Source organism: Mirounga angustirostris, unplaced genomic scaffold, assembly GCF_029215605.1.
Source record: "Mirounga angustirostris isolate CCGP_5_RB_7025 unplaced genomic scaffold, mMirAng1.0.hap1 SCAF_9, whole genome shotgun sequence".
In the NCBI taxonomy this organism is placed as follows: domain Eukaryota; kingdom Metazoa; phylum Chordata; class Mammalia; order Carnivora; family Phocidae; genus Mirounga; species Mirounga angustirostris.
The window spans coordinates 109,586,082-109,603,108 of NW_026991717.1; the positions used below are offsets into that span (position 1 = coordinate 109,586,082).

At 36.1% G+C, this 17,027-nt stretch overlaps 1 protein-coding gene across 8 annotated transcripts in view; it reads left to right on the plus strand.

The window, feature by feature from the left end:
• FUT8 (fucosyltransferase 8) overlaps positions 1–17,027 on the plus strand; it is a 315,924-nt gene that overhangs the window by 94,762 nt on the left and 204,135 nt on the right. For 6 of the 8 annotated variants that reach the window (XM_064571176.1, XM_064571175.1, XM_064571174.1 and 3 more), the window contains exon 3: positions 16,401–16,490. The exons of the other annotated variants lie outside the window; for them this stretch is intronic. The gene's annotated coding sequence lies outside the window, so the exon portion shown is untranslated. The remainder of the gene's footprint in view (positions 1–16,400; positions 16,491–17,027) is intronic. 8 annotated transcript variants of the gene reach the window in all.

Below are 17,027 nucleotides of genomic sequence, written 5' to 3' on the forward strand. Positions count from 1 at the left end.
ATCTCAGCATGGAGCCCCACAGGGGGCTCCATCTCACGACCCTGAGATCATGACCTGAGCTGAAACCAGGAGTTGGATGCTTAACCAACTGAGCCACCCAGGCGCCCCAGAAAATCTTTACTCTCCCAGTTGTGTGTTGCTGTGCTGGGAGTGGGGTTTATGGAAAGAGTGTTTCTCAGCTTTTCCTACCCATTCAGTGTATGTTTTTTATCTGTCCTATGTGTAGTAGTCACACAGCTAGTTTCTAGATTTCTTTCAGAGGGACTTATTTCATGTTTAGATGTAGGTTCACTATGACTCTGGGAGGAGATGAGTTCAGGATCTTGTCATCATCTTCAACTGGAATCAGAGTTGTGATTTTCACATGTTATCTTTTTGAATGAATAATTACTCCAGGGTATTAACAGAGACGCCAGTCATATCTAAAATACAATACAAAGGTAGTCTTAAAAGGTATATAACTTCATTTGTATTGCTGCATGATATAACTCTTTTCAGTAAATATACCATTAGAGAATACAGTAGTTCCCCTTATCCACAGTTTTCCTTTTCACAGTTTCAGTTATCCACAGTCAACCATAGTCCAGAAGCAGATGGTCCTCCTTCTGATGTCAGAAGGTCAGTAAGTAGCCTAATGCTGTGTCACAATGCCTATGTCATTCACTTCATTTTATCTCATCATGTAGGCATTGTATCGTCTCACATCCTTACAAGAAGAGAGGTGATAAGATATTTTCAGAAAGAGAAACCACATTAATGGTATTTTTATTATAGCATATTATAATTATTCTATTTTATTTTTAGTTGTTGCTAATTTCTTACTGTGTCTAATTTATAAATTAAACTTTATCATAGGTATACATGTATAGGAACAAAAATAGTATATAGAGGACTTGGTGCTGTCTGTGATTTCAATCCACTGGGGGTCTTGAAATGTATATATACCCTGTGGAAAAGTTGGGGGGACTACAGTATGTTTTGAATGATAGCAAAAGGCTTGTGTTGTTTATTGATATCATACATATATGTAATTTGTGTCATAGACTGGTCTCATAGTTGCATAAAATAGGTGGCATGGGGAAGGAGAAGAAACATAAAATGAGAGTTTCTGCAAAATTACAAAAGGAAAGAAGTGCAGTCTACTTTCTAATGTACTTTTTGATGTTAAAAAATTAAAAATTCCAAAACCCAAGCAAACTAGAAAGCTTCTTGGACTTACATAACAATTTTTATCTATTAGTTGCAGAGCAAAAACAATAGGAAATTAATTTTATATAAAAAATAGCTTTTAACTATGAAGTCCTCCTATCATTGTTCAGTTCATTAAGCCTACTTTTGGTTGTTATTACTTAAAAAAAATGTAATTAGGCAGTTCCAAGAAAGCTTCAGAACAGCTGTAATTACAGCTGCAGATTTAGTCAAAATAGGGGTTTTTAAAGGCTCCACTCCCTTTTTGCATCTCTTTCCCTCACCCCAAGTAACCCAAATTTAGTTGTAAAAGTTTTGGTGAGCTCAGGATTCCCGAAACTGGAGTGCCATATGTTTAACTGCATGCAGATGTGATGATTATATGTGACTCTTCGTTAAGGTTTTCGGAACCTGTTTAGTTTTACTGCTCTATGCACAGTTAAATGATTTTTATCAGCTTGTTTCTGTATTTAATTTTATAGATATATGTGTATTCCAAACATAGTTTATTGATTTTTATCAAGGCTCAGGCATCTGCTAAAACTACTTAGGGGGATAATAGTTTTTAAGTTTAAATTTGAGTTAATGCTGCTATTATTACAAGTTGACTGGAAATCTGTAAAACCTTACATCTATGTTTTTCTTGAAATTTTACTTCAAATTTTTTTCAAAAATATTTCTTCAAATTTTACTCTAATAGGAAATTGACTTTAACCTTGTCTAAAAACAAATTTGATACAGCTCTTAATTATTGGAGAAAGTTCTATTATGATAAATCAAAAGTTAAATATACATCCTTGTTAGTGCTCCTCTCACTCTTCCTTCCTATAGCTTTATGATCTAGGGATATGGATGTCATTCTGAGGTCTGGTTTTCAGTTAGTCAGGGATTGGCTATAACGGTTATGAAAAACTATGGCTAAGAGCAAGGTTTGGGGCCAAACTCCCTATCTCAATTAATTGCCATCTCCTTTGCAGATGTTAGTTATGCTGAATATCAGTCATGGGCTACAATAACTTAACTTGGATTCTAACCATAATTTTGCAGTGTTGTATTCTCAGAATTTGTTTAAAAATTATAGTAATTTGTGGTTGAATCACACATAGGGATATTCAAGAAGTCTTCTGCCAAAGTTAACAATTTAACACTTGTAGGCAGAAGAGCAAATGAAACCTATCTATATGTATATACTACCATGTTCAAAGGGATAAGTTTACAAAGATATATGGTTCTTACCTTCAAGTACAGTAGGTAGAAAAGATAAAAATATGTGCATTAGTTTAAGAAATCAACTTTTAGAAGTGCCTGGGTGGCTCAGTCAGTTAAGCGTCTGTGCCTTCAGCTCAGGTCATGATCCCAGGGTCCTGGAATCAAGCCCCGCATTGGGCTCCCTGCTCAACAGTGAGTCTTTTTCTCTCTCCTGTTGCCCCTCTGCCTGCTTGTGCTCTCTCTCTCCTCTCTCTCTCTCTCTCAAATAAATAAAATCTTAAAAAAAAAAAGAGAGAAATCAACTTTTAGAGGGTAAATAAACTTGGATTTAAATCTCCAGACTCAGGAACTCTTTAGATCTTAAAGAAATTCCAAAGCTCTAGACCAATTTTCTTCTACATGAGGAAACAGATTCAAAGACGTTGAGTGAATTACATTAAGTCATTGATTAAATAGGAGATTTATAGGACATTCTACAAATGAACTCAGGAGCAAGTTAACTTTGCTCTTAGAATCTTGGATGTCAGCTAATGTCGATTGATTGCTCATTGTAGGTACTTTTAGAGAGAAACTGCTGGTTCTTTCCTCACATGAGTCTAAGTGGGAGTATCAGCAGAATGTGGACTTATATAGTAGGTTATTTTTAGAGGGATAAAATTGAACAAAACCCATTTCAGAGAATACTGCTGAATTCAAATGAATAGTTAAATACATTCATTAAGACAGAATAAAGAACTGTATTTACAAAATTACATAACTTAAAACATAGATTGGCTTATTTGAGATTGAGTATAATTTTGATGATGAAGATACAACTAATTATGTGAAAATAAAGGAAGAAACTTAACAGAAACTATTAGGAATGAAAATAAAACTGAAGCTTTAAAAAGATAGGAAAAATGAAATGTGAAAAGCAGTTTAATTTTATTTAGGGACTGGCTATCTATTTATCTTATTACCAAAACTTAATGTTGTCACTGTCTCTTCTTTCGTCTTCCTCCTTCCTCTGCTGGTTCCCTCTGAAAAAGGCGTGTGGTGTGGTGTGATGTGGTGTGATACAGTTCAGTGCAGTTCTGGGTTTGTCACCAATGACCAGCATAATCTTGGATTTAAAGTTTGTGTATTTAAGACATACAAAAGTGAATAATTTTGAATTACTTTGACTTCTGAGCTTCAGTTAAGGTACTTCATGAAAAATGAGATTAGGTCTTGGTTGTGACTATAAGATTGTTGGGACAATCAAATGAAATCACATGAAAATGTTTTAATAACTGAAGACGTCACAAAGGTAAATAATTTATTTTTTGTAACTATAGATTCAATCCAGCTTGACAAATACTTGAGTGTCCAATAGGTCAGAACCAGGGTTGTAGACTTTTGAATTCACGAAGATAGAGTCCTTGCCTTTAAGATACTTTCTGTGTAATTTGGGGAAGAAACAAAATATATAATGCAAATGTCTGTAGTGTATGACAGAATATGAAAAGGGTAATGAGAGGTTCAACTGACCCAGATTGTGGCTTAAGCTAAAGAGCTACCCCCCTGAATCTGCTCGAACGAAGTGCATGAGACGCGATATGCCACAAGTGACAGAGTATTTTGGCCTTTTCTTATATATCTTCTGCTTTTTGAGCCTTTAAGTAAGAGTGGGCAGATTTTTAACTTGCATTACAATGTGGTGAAAGTCTAAACTTGGGCTCTTTAGTATTTGCGGATGGGAGCTTACTGGTTTTTTAGGTGTACAGACACGAATCCGTAGCTGAGTCAAAGTGTCACAAAGAATGTATAATTTTAGATTTGATGAGTATTGTCAATGGGATAGGTTCTAGATTTTAACATCCGGGTTGGATCCCTTGACAGGGACATAGAGAACGATTAAAGGGAAGCTTGAGGAATATCTGTCCAGCCTCCTTGAAGATAACTTTTACAGGGTCCCAGAATTAGCTTGACTGTTTCTCATAGTGAGGAATCTTTCTGTTATGTGATGAAGTACACTTTCTTATGTGCTGTTGTGTTTGGAATTCTTTGTTTTTGTCAGACCAAATGACCTTCTGCTCCATCTGCTGTTCTGTGTTTTTTTACATTTTATTAGATATGCTACAGGCTTGAATAAGGAGAGAACCTATTGATGGGGCAGCCAGAAATAGAAGAGGAGAATGATAGGTTCAGGAAACAAGTCAAAAAAGGAAATAATAATGCTAGTAACTAATACTTATTAACATTGAAGTTCCAAGTCCTGTTCTAAATGCTTTTCTTTTATTACCTTATAACAACATATGGTATTGATATTTTAATAGTAAATATTAATTAAATGAAATATTAATTTAATGTTAAATGGTAATATTTATTCTTGTTACAGACAAGGGAGCTGAGCTATAGTGCTTTGCACAACGAGAGGCAGGGTTCATACTAGGCGTATTTGATTCTATATACCAAACTAACACTACCACATACTGTTTGTTAGAGATAATCTGGAGGCCCTTTTAGGAAAAATTCTCAGCCTCCTCTTCTCTAAGTACAGTACTCATTAAAGTTAAAAGATGAATATTTTAAGGCAAGTAACTTGGTTGGCAGAGGTGGGGTAGAGGAGGTGAAATATTATAGAATTTATTCAACATTTTAAGACTGACTGAAGGTATCAGAAAGGAAGGAACCTGAATACGAATATAATCTACTTTGCAAATCAGGGAGAAAGGAAATTTTGGTTAGGCTGTTGTAATGACTAGACTTTATGATGCTAGATAGTCATGAAAGGTTGACATAGAAATAGTTTCATAAGAGCTTATGATTGATCACTAGTTTGTAGACCAGCATCATCCAATAGAAATATAATGTGAACCATGCATGTAATTTTACATTTTCTGGTAGCCACATTAAATAAGGTAAAAAGAAATGGGTGAAAGTAGTTTTAATAATATATTTTATTTAACCTAATATATTAAAAATATTACCTCGACTACCAATTAATATAAAAATATCAATGAAATATTTTGCATTCTTCCTAGTAAGTATGAAATGAGTGTGTATTTTACACTTAGAGTTTCTCAGTTCAAATTAGCCATATTTCACATGCTGAATGGCCACATTTGCTACTGACTACCTTACTCGACGGGGCATTTATGTACCATTAAAAGATAAAAGATTGGTTTCTCTTGTTATGTTCATAAAACATTTCTGATTGAATTACAGATAGATGGTTTATACTCCCTCTGTGTATAACACACAGAGTGGAGGTTGATCTGGGGCCAAAAAGACATCACTCACTATTCAGTTGTGTCTAGAGAATCTGCTCAGGAGGGGAATATATTTTTAATATTTAGTAAGAAGGGATGGGGAAAGATTTACCAAATGTTTAGGCTTCCTGCTGTTTGAGGTTCTGTGGGTGTTACATAGTTAGAGGGACTTCCAGGGGACTCCAGAGAATTTCTGCTACGTCGTAAGTGCTGGGGTCTGGTTTTATATAAAGACTACAGTGCTTTTTCTGTAGACAGAGCTGTGGAGGAGAAGCACACAGTTCTTACTCTTAAAACATGGCGTTTGTTAGTGACTCTGCCTGGAACCCTTCCTTCACAACCTCACTAATTTGCTTTTTGTGGGATTTAATGTTTACGGTTACATTCCTCAGACAGGAATTTCTAAATCTGCCTTTTCCTCCAAAAAAAAAAAAAGGCTATATCTAATTAAATTTACCACTTAAAAATGACAAAATCATAATTGGGACACCTGGGTGGCTCGGTCTGTTAAGCATCTACCTTCGGCTCAGGTCATGATCCCAGAGTGCTGGAATCGAGCCCCACATTACAGGGGCTTGCTTCTCCCTCTCCTCCCCGCTTGTGCTCTCTTTCACTATCTCTGCTCTCTCTCAAATAAATAAATAAAATGTTAAAAAAAAAATAAATCTTTCATAATTGTAAAAGTGTAATATGCATTCTTTGTAAAAATTTGGATAGCAGAGATATGTACTTTTATGTGTTTTAATCAATGGATCTCCAGCAGAAGGAAGCATTATCGCTTTGGTTCCTTCCTGTAGTGCTGGGGTTCCTTGAGCTCTGTAGCGTTCCAGTGAATCAGAACCTCTTTGGTTTGTATGGGTATTCTCTCCTTAAAGGAGAGGGTGAGCAAATGGGATATATCTGTTCTCCCCCGGCTGAGTTATATTTGTATATTGTTCTGTATTATGTATCATATTTTATATTTAGCTAAGAGCTTAATTTTAATGCATTTCAAAACTTTCTAGAGAGTTACCTACAAATTGTAAGGTTTATAAAACTAAATAACAGCCACAAGACTTATATTAACTTGTTGAGAGTTACCAGGTTAAAATATAAGTTCTGCTCTGTGCAATTTTAACAGAATAGAATATGCTTTTATCATTGGTAATTTCCATTTTCTGAATTTGTAGTTTTGGTGGTTATGTAGTTTGGTGGAGGTTATCAGTGTATACATATCTTTTTTTTGCATGACTAATTGTATTTGTTGTGAATGTGGTTCAAGTGGGGGAGGTTTGTGGAAACCATTGCTTACCATTTTTAGAGGTAGCTGGTTGGAACAGGCAAGCTAGAAATGTACTTGGGAGAGAGAAAATGGTGGCCATTTGGGAGGCACTGAGATGAGGGGAAAACAGATGCTTTGAGAAGAGGTCCAGAATATTTTAAAAAATAAATGATTCATACAGAAAACTTAATCATTAGGAACATAGGCAGATTTTACGAAATTTGAGTAGAAAGCATCATGAAGGAGAACTTTGAATTGCATATTTATTATGTTCATATTTTGTGTGGATGAAATCTAGAAGTCTCTGGTTGTTTTGAATTCATCCCCTTGTAGCTTCTTATACTCTTAACTAAGGATTATAGCCCTTAGATGTGGGAAGTCATGAGACTGAGTTTGTAATGTTTTTGAGTTCAACAGCTTTATGACTTAGACTGGATTTTGTTTACCTGTCTATATTCATATTGTCTGCTGGAATGTTAACAATCATACTGACCCCCACTGTGGAGTTATTGCTAATTTATAATTTTAAAGTGCTGTGAAAACATTAAATGCTCTTTAAATATTAAGTATTATATTTATTAGTAGAACATTCCAAAATATAAAGTAGTTCACTCGTTAACCTGTACTTAATTTTGCTTATTATAATTACCTATCGTTAGCCACCCATCATAGTATATACCTTTCAGTTCTTAGTCATATAGGAACATTTGTGAGACATGCTTAGGCCATGGTTGACCCAGGGATGATTCAGGAAAATTCTTCTAAAGTGTAGTTATGACTATGGAATGGTTTTATACCTACTGTTGTTCTCCTGCTGTTTCTGGAAGCTAGCCTAAGTTAAAGTAAAGAGTTCAGGTTTTGGAGTCACAGGTATCATCTTGAATCCTTTCTCTGCTCCTTAACTATCTCTGGGCAAATTACTTGCCCAGACAAGTTATTAAACCTTAATTTCCTCAACTGCAACTTGGAAATAAGTAACAACCATGTCTTAGGGTCATTATGATGACCCCCACAAAATAATCTCTTACTAGGGATAATAGTCGCTTACTGTTTCCTTCTTCTTTTTAAAATTTATTTATTTATTTTTAAGATTTTTTAATTTATTCATTTGAGAGAGAAGTGCAAGTGAGTGAGAGCATGAGCTGGAAGGAGGGAGAGAGGCAGAGGGAGAAGCAGACTCCCCGCTGAGCAGGGAGCCCGAAACTGGGCGTGATCCCAGGACCCTGCAGGGATCATGACCTGAACCAAAGGCAGACGCTTAACGACTGAGCCACCCAGGCGCCCCTCTTGCGCCCCTCTTCTTCTTTTTTTTTAATAAAGACTTTTTTTTAGAACAGTTTTATGTTCACAGCAAAATCGAGAGGAAGTTATAGAAATTTGTCTTATATCATCTGCCCCTACACATGCATAGACTCTTCCATTATCAACATTCCCCACCAGAGTGGTACATTTGTTGTAATTGATGAAGCTACATTGACATATAATAATCACCCAAACCCATAGTTTACCTTAGGCTTCATTCTTGGTGTTGTACATTCTGTGGATTTGGACAAATGTATAACATGTATCCATCATTATAATCGAGAGTATTTTCACAGCCTTAAAAATCCTTTCTCCTTTCTACCTATTCATCTCCCCTGCTCTTTCCCTAACTTCTACCTGTGGACAGCCCCTGATTTTTTTTTTTTATACTGTTCGCATAGTTTTGCCTTTTCTAATATGTCATATAGTTGGAATCACACAGTATGTAGCCTTCTCACATTGGTTTCTTTTCACTTTGTTTCCTCCATGTCTTTTCATGGCTTCATAGCTCATTCCTTTTTTAGTGCTGAATAATATTTCATATGTATCAAAGTTTACTTTTTCATTTACCTTTACTAAAGGACATTTTGGTTGCTTCCAAGTTTGTCAGTTATGAATAAAACTGCCACAAACATCCATATGCAGAGTTTTTGTGTGGATATTAGTTTCAGCTGGCAGCTAGTTTAATAAGCATTTATTTATCTTAGAAACTGTTATAGACTTTACATGCAATATATCATTTAATTCTTGTATCTGTAATAGATTATGTAAAGTTCATGGCCCATAGTAATATATGTCCAACAACTGGTTGCTATTATTTCTTCTCTGTGTTAGTTCCAAGCATGTAGTTTAATCAGAAGTCGAAGCTGTTAAGATGAGGGATAAGAGTGGGTAGTCTGATCAGACCTAAAGGACTTATAGGTCAGTTGAGAGTGGTTTGAAGATGAAGTATATATGAAAGTGTAATTTAAGGATAATCTGCATCATAATTACTTAGGAAGTTTGTTAAAATATATAGTTTTGGGTTCATCCTCAGAAACTCAGACTTTATGATTCAGAATCTCTGGTCATGGGCCTGTGAGTCTACAATTTTATGAGCTTAATATGTAATTCTGACTGACATTGAAGTTGAGAATCATTTTTTTAAGCTTATTTTTCCTGATGAAAAAATGATTCGAGTGATTTTTAAATAGTTATTTTTCTTTGATACAATAGGTTTTCTATTTTATTGGTGATGGAGGTAGTAAATTTTTTTCATTTAAATTTTTACACATGCATAATAAATATGATTTTTCTGTTATGAGTTTGGAGGAGTAGTGATTAGTCATTTGACTCATTTAGTAAACATAACTTATTTGAGGTATATTTTATTTTGTCATAAATAGATCATATTTTACTATATTATTCAAATGTCTTTTGGAATAGGGTAGCAAAGGAAGGTAGACTGAGAACACATACTATTACGAAGATAGGTGGACAGAGGAAGAGAGTGGTTTTCTGGTTTTAACTAGAAGGAAAAAATAACTACAAATAATTTACATAACTAATATGGATAATTAAAACCTGATGGAAATTTTCAAGGAGTTTTGGTATGGGTTGAGTTTTTTGTGTGGGTTGAGTTTTTTGGTATGGGGAATTTTCAAGGAGTTTTGGTATGAGTTTTGTTAGTCATATTAGTTAATGAAAAGAGTCATATCAAGAATACTTCACTTCTGGGGCGCCTGGGTGGCTCAGACGGTTAAGTGTCTGCCTTTGACTCAGGTCGTGATCCCGGGGATCTTGGGATCGAGCCCCACATCAGGCTCCCTGCTGAGCAGGGAGACTGCTTCTCCCTCTCCCTCTGCCTGCTGCTCCCCATGCTTGTACTCTCTCTGTCTTAAAAAAAAAAAAAAAAAAACTAAAAAAAAAAAAAAGAATACTCCGCTTTGTGTTTTTTGACACTTGCTTTGCCTTCTAAAAACGTGCTTCTTTTGGGTTTTGTCAGTGTTGGCTTCCTGAGACTCTTACTCCATTCGTTGGGAAATTAGGTTGCATTCTACTGTGCTACACTTGGACATTAGCTTTCTTTCTTTTCTCTCTCTCTCTCTCTCTCTCTCTCTTTTTTTTTTTTTTCTTGAGAGAGGGGAGGGGAGGGTGGTGCAGAGGAAGAGGGAGAGGGAGAGAATCTTAATCAGGCTCCATGCCCAGTACAGTACTCAATCTCATGACCCCAAGATCATGACCTGAGCTGCAATCAAGAGTTGGACACTTAACTGACTGAGCCCTCAGGCTCCCTGAACCTCAGCTTTCTTAGATTCTTCAGGTAAAACCTTACCCAAATGAACCAATGAATTGCTTCAAGTCATAGTTTTACACTTAGGTGTTTAGAAGAGTGTATTTCAGTGAGTCTTTGCTTTGGTATTTTTAGTCCTCAAATCTTTCTGGCTCCAGCATCCACTTTAATAGCTCTTATGGGTTAAGCAACTCTATTTTTTTAATATCTATAGTTTTGTTCATTCTCAGCAACTAGGTCACTCGAACTTTGTCATTGTTAATGAAAAAGGTACTGTATACTTTTTTTTTTTTTAGGAGTATGTTTGGACTGAATGAAGTTAAGGCATCTTAGAAATTGTTGCTTTGCTTTAAACACTCAGGATATAATTTTGCATATTTTAAATTCAACCTGTTTGCTGGTACAATTACATTATTTACCTTTGAGAACTTTGGCTATTCTATTATGCTATTAGTCATGCTATTTAGAATTCACATGAATTATTACAACTTATTAGTAATAAAGTAAGTCAGAGCCTCTGACTTCTTTAAAAGTTGTCTTCGATATTTTCAAAAGTAACATTTGGGTCTTACTGGGACTGAAAATTTTACTTCTGTTATGACAGAAGCAGAGAATGGACCTTTTGAGAAGTTAGGAGCAGTGGAGTACAGAAGAGGAGAAAAATCAGACTAAATTTATGTCATGCCTGTTTCATTGTAAAAATAATCACAGCCTTTTAAATACTTTACTTTTCTGAGGGTGGTGGCGATGGTGGCAGTAGGAGCAATTGTAGGGGTAAATTAAGGAGGCATTGAGGAGAACATACCTCCTAATAGGAGCTTTCAGTTATTTCCCAAATGTAGATAACTAAGTGATTATTACCAAAAATTTTTCTTCCATGGGATAGTCTCACATGCAGTATTTTATCCTACAGTGTTGACAGTGCTGGCATTATAAGCAACCTCTGGAGTTCTTGTCTTCTGTGTCATGTTCCTCTCTGTTTTAAGTGGGGCCACAGACTTATAACGGTGTTGATGTAATTAGATCACTATTACAACTCTGTTGATCTTTTTTTTTTTTAAACCACAGAAAAGCACACTGATTTTTTTTCTTTTACTCTCGTAGTGTTCTTACTACCAATAATTATACTTTTCTCCTGAATGTTTTGGGATGGTATTGGTAAACGCAGTATTATTTTGTGGTTAAGTTTAAGCTAAGACTATCTGGGTTCAATTCTCAGCCTTGCCACTTACTAATTGTGTGACCTGAGGAAAGCTATTTTATATAACTCTTGCCTGAGTTTTCTTATCTGTAAAACAGGGATTAAAGAATTACTTTATAGCCATATGTTGAGGGTTAAATCATTTTGTAAAGAACAATGCCTACAAATTGTATAGGCTGAATAAATATTAGTTATTAAATATTATTAAAAGTTATTAAACTTACTAAAGTTGTATTCTTAGAAAACTCTAGTAGATTTTAAAAGTAAAAATATTTAGGGGTGCCTGACTGGCTCAGTTGGTGGAGCATGTGTGAGTTCAAGCCCCATGTTGGGTGTAGAGATTACTTAAAAAAAAAAAAAAAAAAGTAAAACTGTTTAAGACAAAAAAAATTCAACTTAGTTATTTTTAGGTTGGAGTTTGAACACACAAACTCTCAAACCCTTTTCATACTGTTACAGAATGATGTTTTATTTTTTCAAACTTTAATGTGCATACAGATTACTCAGGGATCTTGTTAGATTCTTGGTAAGACCTGAGAAGCTACCTGTCCAGTAAGCTCCACTGGTAATCTGGATGTAGCTAAGTCCTTTGGCCATACCTTGAGTATTAAAGTTATAGAATGTTCCAGTAAGTGGTTCTCAGTCCCTCTGTCAGTACTTTATAAAACACTTGAGTGGTTTTTTTTTTTTAAGATTTTATTTTTAAGTTATCTCTACACCCAACATAGGATTCAGCTCATAACGCCGAGAGCAAGAGTCACACACTCTACTGACTGAGCCAGCCAGGTGCCCCTGTTTTGTTTTGTTTTAATATGCTTAGGCTCCATCTCAGACTGGTTAAATCAGATCTCTGGCATTGTGTTCTGAGCATCATCATCATTATTACTATTTTATTATTTTTGTAAAAAATACTCTAATTCATTCTCACGTGTAAACAGCATTTAACCGATTGAACTACCCAGGTGCCCCCAATATATTACTTCCTTAAGTTGTGTTTCCATACTTCTTGCATCCATTTCCCATATTGCACCAATTTTGAGGGAGAGGCAGTAAATATTTTCTCATAGACTATCATGTTTTCAGAAAATAGTTTCCAAAGTGATCAAGATCATACTGGATTTTATTCTATCTAGCCACGATGTATCAGTTAGGATCTGGACAGGGAAGCAATCTACACTAGATCTTTCTGCCAAGAAAATTTAATATAGTGAATGGATTATACAGGTGTTGGAGGTTGAAAAAACAAAAGGGAAATCCTAGAGTAACACAGGGAAAATAATTGCAGAAAGCCACAACCATCAGTACTGGGAGAACAAAAAAGGGCTTAGGAGTAGAGTTGGGGCTCACAACTTATGGCGGGAGTACCGCCTGGCTGCTGCTGATACTTCTGAGAGTGCTGTAAAAATTGGTGGCTGTCACCAACTGCTGCTGCTGGAGTGGAGGGCCTATGCTAGGGCAGCCCTGACTGGAAAAAGCAAGTTTCTCCTTCTAGTGCCCTTATTGGCAGCATGAAGAAGTAGTTTCCAGAGTCGATTTTCAGCATCACTGTGCTGAGTATTAAAGGGTGGATTTGGAGCTAAAAGACAAGAGCTGAATAATGAGCACATACAGCTTTCTCCTCTTCTGGTTACCTGACGGCATGGGCTTTTGGTCTCTTGTTCTCTTTCTTAGCTACTGAGACTGCTGCATGCTCTTAGAGTCTAGGATTTGGAATGAAAGGAGTTGTTATTAAATTAACTCATCTAGGGGTGCCTGGGTGGCTCAGTCTGTTAAGCATCTGCCTTCGGCTCAGGTCATGATCCCGGAGTCCTGGGATTGAGCCCCAAGTCGGGCTCTCTGCTCAGCGAGGAGCGTGCTTCTCCCTCTCCATTTGCCTGTCATTCTGCCTACTTCTGCTCTCTCTGTCAAGTAAATAAATAAAATCTTTAAAAAAATAAATTAACTCATCTAGTTCATGTGATTCAGGGACATGTGATGGGACTACCTGCTCTAAGTTAACTCTGTCACAGCCTTTCTTGGGGTCTGAGATTTAATCATTAGATACTAATTCCTTTGGCTCTTAAGGGGTTTCTATTTTTCAAGATCCCTTATTTAAAATACAAAAATTGGGGCATCTGGGTGACTCAGTAGGTTAAACATCTAACTTTAAAAGTAAAAATATTTAGTGGTGCCTGACTGGCTCAGTTGGGATCAAGCTCTGTGTTAGGCTCCCTGCTCAGCAGGAAGTCTGCTTGTCCCTCTGCCCCTTCCCCTGTTCATACTCTCTCTCTCTCTCTCAAATAAATAAATGAAATCTTGAATAAAATAAAATACAAAGATTGTGGGAGGAATAATGATGCTTTTAAACCAGAGGTTAAGAATTGATTGCTTATTGGCCAAACAATGGCCTGCAGTAAGAACCAGTCTTTGCACAGATTATACCTTCTCTCTCATTCTAATATTCTTCCTGCAGAGATTCTCAAATATTAATATGTCTGTGAATTATTTGGGGATTGTTAAAATGCACATTCAGATTCAGTCTGTCCCTGGATAGGGCCTGAGATTCTGCATTTCTAACAAGCTCCAATGGGAAGCTAAAGCTACTGGTCCCTAGATTAGACTTTTCTTCTCCCTTTGCTGCTTTGAAAACCACTGGTCTGGCTTGCATCTGCTGTTGGACCTGGGTTTGAGTGGTTGAATGGTGAGTGATCATAAAGGAAGAGTTTCTTGCAAGCTTAACTTTCTAGAAATATTTTGAGCAATCTTAATAGAGATTTATAGCTGTTTCTTTACAGGTGGAATCAGAAGGGCATATGCCTCTGAATAGGTTGAATTTTTGTCCATAATTTTGTTTGACTGCATTGTCTGTTCTGGATGCAGAGGCATGTCTATCACTTGTAGTTTTCCTGGGTTCTTTTCAGTAATTGCATACATGTTTAAGGGGAACTGACTCATGGGAGATAGGATAGGAGGACAATTAATAAATTCATGCATGAGATATCTTGCCTTCATTAGAGCGATTATTCTTGATTAAATAGAGCTACCTCTGGATTTCAAAAATTGCCTTTGGTTTGAATTTCATACTAATTGCATTCCGCCACTTTTGACACTTTCATATACTTAAACTTGTCATCAAAGCATAGGGTTTTGCCTTGAGCCAAATAAATGGTAGTCTTTTTATTTTTTATTTTATTTTATTTTATTTTTTTTAAGATTTTTTATTTATTTGAGAGAGAGAATGAGAGACAGAGAGCACAAGAGGGAAGAGGGCAGAGGGAGAAGCAGACCCCCAGCTGAGCAGGGAGCCCGATGTGGGACTCGATCCCAGGACTCCAGGATCATGACCTGAGCCGAAAGCAGTCGCTTAACCAACTGAGCCACCCAGGCGCCCCCGTCTTTTTATTTTTTAAAGGATTTTATTTACTTATTTGAGAGAGACAGAGACAAAGAGAGTGAGTGCGGAGGGGCAGGGCAGAGGGAGAGGGAGAGAGAAACTCAGGCGGACTCAGTGTTAAGTTGGGAGCCTGATCCCACACCTCTGAGATCAGGACCTGAGCTGAAACAAAGAGTTGGATGCTCAACAGAGAGCGCCGCCCGGGTGCACCAAATAAATGGTAGTCTTTTTTTTTTTTTTTTTTAAGATTTTATTTATTTGACAGAGCACAAGCAGAGGGAGAGAGAGAGAGGCAGGCTCCCTGCTGAGCAAGGAGCCCGATGTGGACTCGATCCCAGGACCCTGGGATCATGACCCAGGCCGAAGGCAGCCGCTTAACCAACTGAGCCACCCAGGTGTCCCAAATGGTAGTCTATCTTAATGGAACTTTGAAGGCAGCCCAAATTTATGAAGTTGTTAATTGCTCTTTACATTTGGATTTTACTTTAGCAAGCCATACCTAGTCACATGTGTAAAACATTAATCTTTTAGTCGCTATCCTTCAAGATTCTCTCTCTGCAGCTGCCTCATCCCCATTCCTGGATCTTTCCTTTTTTCTCTACAGACTTAGATTTTCAAAGATTCTAGGTACTTTCTTTTTGTCTGATATGAATATTATCTGTAAATTTTTAATTCAGGCTATGAATAGAGAAATAATTGGCCCCTTTATCAGCTGAGGTGAAAGAGTTAAAATGAAAGTTAAGGATTTAGGGGATTCCTACGAAAAGAAGGGTGAAAACTCAGTTTTGGGATCCTAAACAAAGCATTTTGATTGGCATATAGAGACCCTTGTATGTACATAAACGCCCATATTTGAATATTTATAGAAGATAATCTGTCAAAATTACTGTTATTTTAATTTGCCAAGCTTGGCTGATTGCTGCAGTTGGATGTTAGTTGAATTCTAGATGAGGAACTGTAAATATGATCTAGTGTGAAACATGTTTTTTGTCCTTGAAGCTGTTTGAATATCCGCCCCCCCCCCCATTTGTGTGTGTGTGTGTGTGTGTGCCTTTTTGTATAGCTGAACTTCCATGTTCTTTGTTAGGGGAAAAAAATTAAAGTGGTGTGAGAACAGTAAATATTAAAAAAATTTTTTTAGTGGAAAAAAATTTATTCACATTTAGTGATCAGGAATTATTTAAATAAACTATTTTTTCAGTCTTCAAAGGAGCTATCTCTAGAGATTTCAAACCTAGGGACATGTATCTCATTTGAATGACCTGTGAGATTTTATGTGAGATATGTTTCATGTTAACAACAAAGAAAATGTATAATTGTAGATAATTAATGCTACCCCTTTCTTTTCTCATTTTGAACAGTGATAATTTTACTGACCCAGATTCAAGCAATAATATCTTCCTTTGGAAATACCATGTTGTTTTGTCAGCTTATGTTCTAGTGGAAGGAAGGTAAGCCATTTTTCACAGTTAATATTGAAATAACTTTATTAAGAAATCAAATTTTTCTCTTTAAAAGTTAAGAAATCCTTTTCTCTTTAGGTAGGTAGTGTTCCTTCACCCAGAAAGCACTATATTGTTTATTGATGCTGTATCACTTTTCCTTAAAAGATTCCACTGATACTACATTATTTCAGTTCTGGAGATAACCAGTGACTTTCTAAAAATCATGTGACATTTTTTGGAGCAGGAGTACATTCTGTGCACTATCTGCTAGAGTATCTTGTCTCTTAGCCATTTGCACCCTGATAGTTTATTTTTACATATACATAACCACTTTTCAGGATGAGAGAGTCTTAATTTTTGTTTTTTGTTTTTTTGCTTTAGATGTTTTCATTTATCCCTTGTGAACTGACATAATTGGCTCCATTTTTATTGGTTATTACTTTAACTAGAAACTATGCCAATTACTGAGTCTTAGTTTTAGTTAGATTCTGACTTTGTTTTAGGATTGCAGGGATGTGGGGTCTCAAGAATATATTTTATGTT